Below are 12,018 nucleotides of genomic sequence, written 5' to 3' on the forward strand. Positions count from 1 at the left end.
TATCCTTTATATCCTTATTCTATAAGCCTTTTTAATTTTTTATTTACTTATTTATTTTTGAGATGGAGTCTCGCTCTGTCGCCCAGGCTGGAGTGTGCCATGGAGTGATCTTGGCTCACTCCAACCTCCACCTCCTGGGTTCAAGCAGTCCTCCCACCTCAGTCTTCTGACTAGCTAGGATTGAAGGCATGCACCACCACACCCAGCTAAATTTTTTTGTATTTTTAGTAGAGATGGGGTTTCATCATATTGGCCAGGCTGGTTTCAAATGCTTAACCTCAAGTGATCTGCCTGCCTTGGCCTCCCAAAGTGCTAGGATTACAGGCATAAGCTGCCATGCCCAGCCTAATTTTTTTTTCATCTTTTACTTTTTAAGCTTTTTTGTCACAAACTAATACCCCAACACACACATTAGCCTTGCCCCACACAGGGTTAGGATTATTAATAGCATTGTATTTTTTTCCTTCACGTCTTGCCCCACTGGAAGATCTTCAGTGGCAATAATATACATGAAGCTGTCATCTCCTATTATAACAATGCCTTCTTCTAGAATATCTCCTGAGTGACCCCCCCATGCCTGTCTTACAGTTAACCTTTTTATATATAAGTAGAGGAAGTACAATCATCTAAAATAGCAATAAAAAGTATAATATAGTAAATACCTAAACCAATAACAGTCATTTATTATCATTATCAAGTATTGTGTACATTTTATAATTATATGTGCTAGACTTACATGACTGGCAGTACAGTAGGTTTGTTTGCATCAACGTCACCACAAACACATGAGTAATGTACTCTGCCACCACTTTTTGATGGCTGTGACGTTACTAGATGATAGGAACTTTTCAGCACCTTCATAATCTTATAAGACTACCATCATGTATTCAGTCTGTCTTTGACCAAAAGGTCATTATGCAGTGTATGACTATAGTTCAAAATCACAATGACACAGTGAAGCTTTTGCCAACTAAGACACATTTCGCAAACTAGCTCTATAGTTGTTGGGCCCTGGTACCGGTGAAAGGAAAATATCTTGGGCCCCCAGAATCACTCAGGAAAACTCAAGCTGGGAACTGTATAGGGCAAACCTGCCTCCCATTCTATTCAAAGTCACTCCTCTGCTCACTGATATAGATGCATATCTGATTTGCTTCCTTTGGAAAGGCTAATTGGAAACTCAAAAGATGTAGCCATTTGTGTATCACCTATCTGTGAACTGGAAGCTCCCTCCCCCCTTCAAGTCTTCCTGTTTTTGCTTCAAGTTGTCCCCTCTTTCCAGACTGAACAAATGTGCTTCTTAATTGATGTCTCATGTATCCCTAAATGTATAAAACCAAGCTGTGCCCTGACCACCTCGGGCACATGTCATCAGGACTTCCTGAGGCTGTGTCACAGGCGTATCATCAACCTTGGCAAAATAAACTTTCTAAATTAACTGAGACCTGTCACAAATTTTCAGGATTCATAGACCCCGAGAGGAAAATGTATCCTTAAGGACAGAGAGAGGACAGAGCTTGGAAACTATTAATTCTTTTGGTCTCCCTCCAAAAGAGCCTGGATATTTTTCAAGTTATATGTAATCCATGCTCGCCCCTAAGGCAGACCCACCCTCCTGAGGGACTTAAAGACAGGACCATTATGTGGTTCATGTTTCTTCAAAAAGGAAGTTTATCTGGTACCAAGTTTTTCTGAACTGCCAGAGGTAGTTGCAGTTGAGACCCCACACACACCCTTAAAAAGGCTCTGAAGTTACTGACACAAAAAAGGACATCTGGCTACAAGAAAGGGCTTCTCCTGGATCTCCATCATCCATGTCAGTAGATACCTAATGAAGCTCTCCACTGAATCCCAGTCCCATGTCCTGCACCATGAATCACATCATTTTCTTCTCAGATAGCCCATCCACCTCCCACCTTGGCCCAGAACAAGAACCTGAGCTTATAAACTGAGACTACCTGTGCCTGCTCCCTTAATGTGCAAATCAAAAAAATCAGAGATAGTTGTGAATCTTTAAACACCAGTTATAACTGAATAATTCTTCAGACCAAAACTCAAATACAAAAAGACTAATAGCTAACATGCTGGTAATAAGCTAGTAGGACACTTTTAAATAAGTCTAGCCACTTACAGAGGTTTGGGTGTAAGAGTATATCTGGTTATGGATTACTAAAGGACATTTGGTTATTGATTGTAGAAGCATAATCATTAACCCTGTTAGGTGTCATTTTATGTATAGGAAAAGGCAAGGACTAGGATCATTTCTCTTTTAAGGAATGTGGTGACTTAGGTAAGAGACTTGGAGCCTGTTTTTGTTTCCAAAGCATCTTTTTGGAGAACTGCAGGTCATCACAGAGTCAGGGGCTTTGTGAAATTATGCTGGCAAACAGAAATGAGCAAATATGGCTTCTTACATTTGCTTCTTTGTCTCACAAGCTCCCCCTTTTGGTCACAAATCAATCACCTGGTTGTATTTATAAGACCAATGCTAATTGTTCCACATAGTTAGGAAAGCTCTTTTCCAGGAAGGTTGATAGTCTTCAGTTGCGGTTATACGGAATGAACATTGAGCCCAGTGTGCATACTTGCCTATTTATTGAAAAACATGCTTCAGATCGCATCTTATCTAATTAGCATAACCCAGGTTTCCTGACGTTGCCTTCTCTTGCACCTAACACAACACCTCAATAGGATTATTATAAGGATACTACAGATAATATATAGCAGTACATACTTAAGTGAGTTAAAGCATTAAAGTAAGTTAAAGATTGGGAGAAAAACATGATAATAATTTTTTAAAAACTGTAACATACACTTGTTTCTTTCTTTATTTGGAGACAGGGTCTCACTTTGTCACCCAGCCTAGAGTGCAGTGGCATGAACACGGCTCCCTGTAGCCTCAACCTCCCAGGCTCAAGGGATCCCCCCACCTCAGACTTATTATTTTTATTATAGATTCAGGGGGTAACTGTGGAGGTTTGTTACATGGATATATTGCTTAATGATGAGGTTTGTCCTTCAAGTATACTCATCACCCAAATAACGAATATTGTATCAAAGGTGGAATTTTTCAACCCTCATCTCCTTTGGTAAACTCCTCCCATCTAGGGAGTTACTTGGCAGTACAGTTTCCATGTGTGTTATACATGCAGCCATTTCTTCCTAGTAACTTTCAACTAGGAAAATTTCCCTTCTGGAGAAACAAAATATCTCAAGGGAGAACTTACCTCTTTGTCAAGGAGTCAAAACAACTAGATGAATAAAACTCAGGACCAGAAACAAAGTAGGAGATCTGAGATTCAAGGGAGAGTCACCCAGTTGTCTCCAACCACGAAGAAGTTGGAGGGACTCAAAGGGCCGATGCTGGCCCCAAGGTGCTGGATCCCCGCAATGTTCCAGACAACCCTGGGCAGTCCACTGTGAGTTCCTTCGTGGTTGTCATGATTGTTCACTAAACAAAAAAGAAATCAAGCTTTTAAAGCATTAAAGTTAGTTTTATTCAGAAGTCTTACTGAGGGCTGTAGACCAAAGGCTACAGTCCAGGTGCAGTTCTATCAGACTACTTTGATGCAGTATTTTAGTTCAAAGCTTATATACAGGTGGCAAAGATTCAGTACATGCAAAATTACATCAAAGTTTGGGAGTAAGAGTACATCTGGTTATAGTTTACTAAAGTACATTTGGTTATAGATTGCACACACATAATCACTAATCCTGTCAGATGTTATGTGTAAGGAAAGGCAAGGATTAGAATCATGTATCTTTTAAGGGATGTAGTGATTCAGTCCAGAGATATGGGCGGCTGTGTGCTCGATCCTGTTTTGCCTTCCAAGCATGTTTCCAGAGAGCTGCATGTCATCACAGAGTCCTGGCTTTGTAAAATTATTCAAGCAGAAATGAGCACACATGGCTTCTTACATTTGCTACTTTGTCTCCCAGGAGTCAGAGAGAACAGATCAAATGACTACCTCATAGATCTAGATGTTTAAGTGCTTCAAGCCTGATTCAGTAGTTCCATCATTGTGTTGAGAATGATTTTAATAATAACCCATCAGTGTAACAATCCATATAAGTTCAGTGGGCTGAGAACAGTGGACCCATTCCTATAAACCTCTCTGTTCACCATACCAAATATTAGTAGCAAAGAAAAAAAGCTACCTGAGAATCAACCAATACTAGAGCAGAAGGACTTTCACATATAGTCTTTATCCATCCATGCAGCATGAGATTGTCTTGCTGCTGCCACAATAGGTCTCAAATCCTGAAAAAAGATAGAAGGACACAAAGATAAGGACTGAAAAGAGCAACTAAAATGTACATGTGTAGTACTCAGGACAAGTGATGAACACCACCATCCAAGATTCATTTGGTTCCACTCTTCTTTCCAGTTTTGCTGCCCATGAGCCCAAACATCATGCCACATTCCTCAAGTCTCCAAGGCTCATTGCTATCTTTTCAGGGAAGGAAAGGAACAAGTATGAGTGGGTTACCTCAATCAGCAAAGCCAGTTTTTCCAATAAGAATAGTAAGGGGCAGCCATTGCCAGATTTTTTCCATCTAGATCACTTCCGGTTGATGACAAAAGGCAGATCTCATTCTTTGTGAAAGAGGAAAACCTGATGTGAATATCTATGTAAGGGTCAAAAAAGACCACCAGTCATGAGCCATTTATAGGTAAAACCTAGGTGCGTGATCTCTGAAACTTGCAGCTGAAGCCAAGAGGTTTCCAGGAGCCTTCTCATGTAAAGTTCATCAAGAATCAGTATAAAGAAGAAGAACCCCTATAGAGCTAACTTTGTTCTCTGGAATATAAGATTTGCCTGAAGACATTAACAAGTTAGGGAAGGGACTGGTCCCAAAAGAAGTCAACACCAAGGAACTGCTAACCCAAGCAAAGTTCTGTTACCCTCAGAACCAGTTCAGAGACATAGCAGCACAGCACTAGGGTGACCTACCTCCTCTCAACAGCCTGAGCACCTCAAGTTCAAAGCAGAACATGGCCAAGGGTTAGTACTCAATGAAATTCAGAGAAGCTCATCCTTATTTGTATGTGCAGACTTACAATATACTACCTACTTGAGGGAAGAATATTTGAAAATAGATGAATATGTTGAATTTTTGCAGAGACCCAAGAACTTGAGGCCAAATCTATTGGGGCTTGAGAAGAATCAGACATTTACAACATCCTAATGAAATCATTTGCCATACTCTAGGAGCATCTTCTAGGGAACCAACGGCAATTCCCTGGAATGATCCATTGTATCTTAGTTGGGGGAAAAACCCTTCCCAAAGACACAGAAAGTTTTATCAACTAGTGTAACTGCTTCCTGATCCCTGAAAACAGTCCTGAATATTTGTTGTCTGCCAGAGAAAGCTAAAGATATTCCTATGGACTATTCCTCAGGGAACAGAAGCCCACCACCTGACCCCCACTTATTCCTATTGATAAAGAGAAGGATTGGGTTAGAGAAATTTTAGTATTTAGAGTAAGAATTTAGTATTTAGAGTAAGACACAGGTTCTAGTCTGAGATTGGGAAGTCCCTTTAGTATAACCTAGTGTTCTCCATCAGGCACATATCTCTCCCTGTAAACTGAGCATTTTTCTCCTCCAGAATAATGGGGCCTGAAAGCCCTAGTGTATAGAAAGGGGCAGAATACCTATAAATAGGGGGATTTAATGGGACTGCAAACAGTCCTTATGAGGGTATGTTGGGTGGGAAAGCTGTAGAAAGGTAGTGATTCCCTAACTGGGAAGGTGGGCCTTTCACCCCAGATGCCCTGTTAGTAAGTTCAGAAGCCTCCTAAAGAATTCCTTTCAGTATTCCTCAAGGAATGTTGACCTATTCTGTGATAAAGAGCCATAAACGGTGGGTCTTTTTAGAATCCAGAGTCTTTGAGGATTTGTTTGGATGCCGCTTTACCAAGTCTGATACCTTTCTCAAGGAGACTGGAAACTTATGACCAGAAATTGAGCCTCGCCAGCACCAGTCCTGTAATCCATATCCCCTTACATGAACCACGTAGGCTGCAGCACCTAGTACCTCTCTGGCTTCTTTTCTGCCCAGTGAGCTTGATCTCTCACAGATCCTCTTCCAATTTCCCATCTCAAATCTAATCCACAATTCAGCAAACTTTTTATGTAAGGGACAAAATAGTAAGTATGTTCACCTTTGTAGACCATACGGTCTCCGTGGGAACTTCTCAACTCTACCCTTATAGCATGAAAGAAGGCATAGACAATATTCAAATGAATGAGTATATCTGTGTCCCAATTATACTTTATTGGACAAAAAAAAATCAAAAATATGGGCCATATTTGGCCTGTGGGCCACAATTTACAAACTGCTGATTTTAACCATTCTGACATCTGGACTCAAACCTGTCTGGGGAAATAAATACTAAGTCTAGCGTGGGCAGACCTGAATGGGCCCACATGGGAGAATCTAGAAGACTTCTGGGCCCAAGTTCTCAGGAAATAAAAAGAATGAAGGCAGATTATCAGAGAGTTGTCAACTTCTCTAGCAGCTGTCACAAGACTTATCTTCCAGCCAAGATGCTTGGGAATCTTAGAACAAGATTTTTTCCCCCAATCTCAGACATCCTGCTGCCTTGTATATGAGCTCATTTCCGAGACTATGCAGTGAAAACAACTATCTAACTCAGACCAATGGGTGGCCTAGTCAACCTGATAAGGTAACAATTCTTGAACTCTGACATATGGATGTCAGACAACTTAGTGAAAATGTCATATTTGTTATCTCTCTTAGTTTGGATTTATCTAAAAGTAAACCCAAAAACAAGAATTTGAGTACAGGTAACTTACTTAGGTGCAAAAAGATTGATAATCCTTAGAAATGAGCTCTTAAATCATGCCGTTAACTTATAAGATTATCTCCTGCATAGAGAGACAATAGTCTAGCAAATAGCAAGACAATTTCTTGTACATCAAGAAAGAACCAACCCTTGCAATTAACTTAAAATGAACTCCCAGGCCCACCTATACTAGTTGTCTAACTGCCTGGCCACCCAACTTTATTCATTCGAGGATTGACCACATAGCTCAGTTTTCCTCTCTATGTTAAGACCTTCCATCCCTCTAGGAGGTTTTGACACACAGACTCTGGTGCCTCAATTATCTGGCCTCCTCACTTCCCAAGACTAAATACTGTCCCGTATTTTTCACTCACTCTCATGGCCACATTCTAGAGCTCACCACCTAGAGTCACATAGCTCTCTGAGCCCTGCATTCAGACAGTACCCCAACCCCAGCAGCCAGTCCTTCCCACTTCCTCAGGTGAAATGAGAGGCCACCATGGACCACAAGAGCCTTAGGCAGGGATTCCTTCTGGAGAATACTCAGAGACAACAAAAACCCCTTCTGATCCATGGATTCATGTTTCTTCTTTGGATATTTCTTTTATCTTTGGATATTTCTTTGAAACTGACAATACAGGGAAAGAAATTTGTACAACTTGGGAAAAACCAAAGTTTTCATTATTCCATTTGTTTCACTTTCAGAAGACTAGCATTGCTGAAATATAAAATGTCTTGGGCATTAGTGGAAAATGAAACATCTTGTTTTATTCCCAGCTGCTTAATGCATTAAGTTCTTAAGCACCACGTAACAAGTATCTGACTTCTTACACTCTACTCTTATAGAAAACAAAAAGCATGAATACATTGGATTTATAATACTCTGAACAATGAAATGAAAATAGCCTTTTATATGCTTTGATATTACCAACTTTTCTCATTTCTATTTTTCAAAGCTTTTCTAGTCTTGTTTATTTGAATTGAAAGCACATGTCCTGTGAGCCTCTTATATAATTTCTTGGATAGTGAGCAATAACTATGAGTCTGATGGCAAGCCTAGTTTAGGCTAATTTCAACAGACGATGAAGTTTTGGTTTTGTTTTCACAAAACCTAACTATCTATCTCCTACTATTTATTACACGTACCTAAACACCTAACTACCTATCTCCTGTTGTTACATCACCATACGGCCTTGCGAACTCTTTCTTTATAACATCACTGAAAACCTATTTCAGAACTAACATAAGGATTCAGTTGTCCTTAACTTATAAGAACATTCACTGCATAATAGCACAATAGGGACCAGTGGTTAGAAGCAGCCGGAGCAGGGCCAGCTATATGGGGGCTGCCACACTGCCCACCTGACTGTGTCAGCACGGTAGATGGAGTTGAAAAGGTTGATGGGGTTCAAACTCCAGTTCGCCCTCACATAAGTGAGATTGCCATAGTTATAAATTGGATTCAGTTGTCTTCATCAGAAAAGTGAGAATAATACCTAACTCATAGGATTTTCTAAGGACTAAATAAGATCCACGCATAATATTTAGCACAGTGTCAGGTACAGAATAAACACTAAATGCTAACTATGATAGAATATTCATAATCATGTGTATGTGGCTATGTTATATAAAACTGGGATAAGCTGTTTTCTCCTGACTATTCCTCAGACCTAGACAAGTATCAAATGTACCCTTCAACAAGGTTGTATCAATTTACATGACAATAAAAGTATGAGTAAGCCCACTTCTTGGCTTCTGTACAAACACTGAGTGTTACCTCATGTAAAAGCTGACATTAGGTCTGAATTTTTATGATAACTCATGAGATAATTTTGTGTATATTGACCGTTTATATTATGGAGATTGCTTTTCATGTCATTTGCCTATCTTATAAGGATGTTCTTTTCTTATATTTTAGAGTGAATCATATATAAGAAATAGAATCTGTCATTTGTTCAAATACGTTTTCTAGTTTCTCCCTTGTCTCTAATTTTCCTTACAGTGTTTGGGGTATATGGAGCCTTCAAATATTCAAGTAATCAAATGAAATCTTTCTGCCTTGGAAATAAAAAGATTAACTTGTATGTTTGCCTAACATTAATTTTGTTTTTTAGTGTATTTAATTGATCTGTAATTAATTTCTATGCAATACAGCATTCCTTTTTATTTTCAAGTTTTTAACCATTTTCCCAATTACCATTTATCCATTTTTCTCTTCTCCCACTAATATAAAACTCTACTTTTTCTATATTCTGCATAACATATTTCTATCAAGTTATAGACATAGTGAAGTATTTTACTGACCTCTCTGTTTTCCTTATTACACACATTTTAATTTTGTAGTTTTATTGTGGTAGGCAGAATTCTAAGATGGCCTCCAATATTTCTTGCAGCTTACATGCACACACTTTCTCCCAGTTATTCAATTAAACACCAATCCATATACTGCCTTGGAGGGATATCCAAATGCAATTAAGTTTCCAAACCAGTTAACCTTAAGATAGGATTATGCAGGTGGCTTGACCTAACCACATGAGCCCTTTAAAAGCAGCTAGTTTTCTCTGGCTGGTCTGGCTGGCAGCAGAGGTAGTAGATAGAGAGATGTGTTCTGGTTGACCTGGAAGAAAGCAAATATTCATCCTGTAAATTGGAGATCCCATGTTAAGAAACAGCAGGCCACCTCTAGAAGCTGAGAGCAGTCCCACCCACAGCTAGAGAGACAACAAGGTCCTGAATCTTATAACCACAAGGAAATGAGTTCTGCCAATAAATGAGCAGGGAAGGGGACCCCAAACCAAGATGAGAACTCAACCTGGATGACACCTTGGTTTAGCCCCATCATTCTCTGAGCAGAGAACCCACACAACCTTTGCCAGACTTCCGAGCTTCAAAACTGTAAGCGGATAGTTGAGAGTCCTTTTAAGCCACTAAATTTGCGGTAATCTGTCACGCACCAATAAAAAACTAATATGTTTATAGTATACTTTCACAACCAATATATCAGAACACCATCAATTCCTATTCCATCATATTATTTGTTCTCGTTAATCACACTTACAGGACTTTAAATTTTCTCAAAATTAAAAAAAAATTCTATTGCTCTTTCATGTTAAGTGTATGGATTACATTGGAGACAGATCTGAATAGTCTGGGAGGTTCATTGTCCCTCTTCTGTGGTGGTTAGACAGAAAGAGCAGCCTGGTGCCAGCCACTGCACTTCAGTGAGCTCCTCTTTCAAACCAGGCCACCCCCTCAACCACAAAGCCCATACTGTTACAAAACTGCCCTCCCAGAGTACACTGCTCGTTAAGATTAGTGGGCTCCATCAGTGATAGACTGGATAAAGAAAACGTGGTACATATACCTCATGGAATACTATGCAGCCATAAAAATGAACAAGATCGTGTCCTTTGCAGGGACAAACATGGAGCTGGAGGCCATTATCCTTAGCAAACTAATGCAAGAACAGAAAACCAAATACTGCATGTTCTCACTAACAAGTGGGAGCTAAATGATGAGAACACATTGACACATAGAGGGGAACAACACACCCTGGGGCCTATCAGAGGGTGAAAGGTGGGAGGAGGGAGAGAAGCAGGAAAAATAACTAATGGATATCAGGCTTAATACCTGGGTGATTAAATAATCTGTGCAACCAACCCTCACGACACAAGCCAGTCATTTACACACACACACACACAAAAACTATTTCCTGTCTACCTAGGACATTGCTGGGGTGCATTAGCAAGATCCTAAGTAATACCCAAATCGTCCTTACGCATTATTCCTGCATCTCCAAACCACCCTTGGTTCTCACACCCACTACTCAACTTCACACATCCAGGGCCCTTTGCATCAAGTCTTCTATTTGAAGACTATGATGTGTGTTGCTACTTCTAGTTGTTTACGTTTTTTCTGTCATGTTTTAGAAATATTTTTAAATAGGTCATTACTTGCCTTTAGCCTACCTCTGAGTACTATAGCTCTCAAAGCTATTATCAGTAAGTTAAGTTTTTTTGTTTATACTTAATCTATGCTGGCGTAAAGAGAAGCTATTGGATCTATATATTGCTGGGGGGTTTTCTTCCAACTGGACACAGAGTGTTTACTGACCATTAAAGTGTAAGTGGATGAAAGAATAAAGCATTTATATTTTTAAACAGGACCAGTTAGCCAGAGAAGTCTTCAGAATCTGAAAGAATGACTCTAAAAAGATGTCATTCAGACTATCAGCATGTGACTGCTACCTATTATGCCTACTTCCAAGGCACATGTACATGCTACTGGGGAAGTAGATAAGAAAGAAAGAAGAGAAAGAAAGAGAGAGGGAAAAAAGAAGAAAAAGAAAGAAAAGAAAGAAAGAAAGAGAAAGAAAGAGGAAGGAAGGAAGGGAGGGAGGGAAAGGAAAGAAAGGAAGGAAAGGAAAGAAAGAAAGAAAAAGAAAGAAGAAAGAAAGGAAAAGAAAGAAGAAAGAAAGAAAGAAAGAAAAAAGAAAGGAAGAGAAAGAAAGAAAGAAAGAAAGAAAGAAAGAAAGAAAGAAAGAAAGAAAGAAAGAAAGAAAGAAAGGAAAGAAGGGAATGAAAGACAATTGCCCTTATCCATTAACATCTCCTAAGAGTCAGGTCTGAGTATCTGAGGCTCAGGATTATGACCTGAAATATACCTTCTCATTTGCAATAGGGTTTGAGACCTCTTAATACTTTTAAAGCATCTCACAAGGCATCCTGGAAATAATGTTGTCCATGGTTAGTCAATTATAAGTCAAATATATCTTTCCACTCCAAAGCCCCCAAAAATTAAAATTTCTCACTGCTCTCTGGGTCCATCTTTCCCTTTAGTACTCCATTGATTCCCATTCTGCTTTCATCCTCAATTTTTCCATCATTTCCATAGGCTTTAGATGGGATAAAAATGTGAAGCCCCTATCTCTTGCAGTACCATAAGGGAGATTGCCTCCGTCCCAGCTCAGCAAAGATTTCAAGGCCCAGATTCAAAACAACAGATTGGCTTGCTAAGCAACAAAATTATTGCCTTGATTTGTAGGGGAATTTGCCTCGTGGTGCTCATATCATTACCGATATAAAAGGCAGTTCTGTGCTTCTCCAACCTGGCAGGCATCTGACTCCACTGCCAAGATACAACCTCAGCTGTGCCTCTGTGATATGCATTGGAGACCATGGGAATCCATGTGCACCCTCCTGCAA

Source organism: Gorilla gorilla, chromosome 9 (assembly GCF_029281585.2).
Source record: "Gorilla gorilla gorilla isolate KB3781 chromosome 9, NHGRI_mGorGor1-v2.1_pri, whole genome shotgun sequence".
Classification (NCBI taxonomy): domain Eukaryota; kingdom Metazoa; phylum Chordata; class Mammalia; order Primates; family Hominidae; genus Gorilla; species Gorilla gorilla.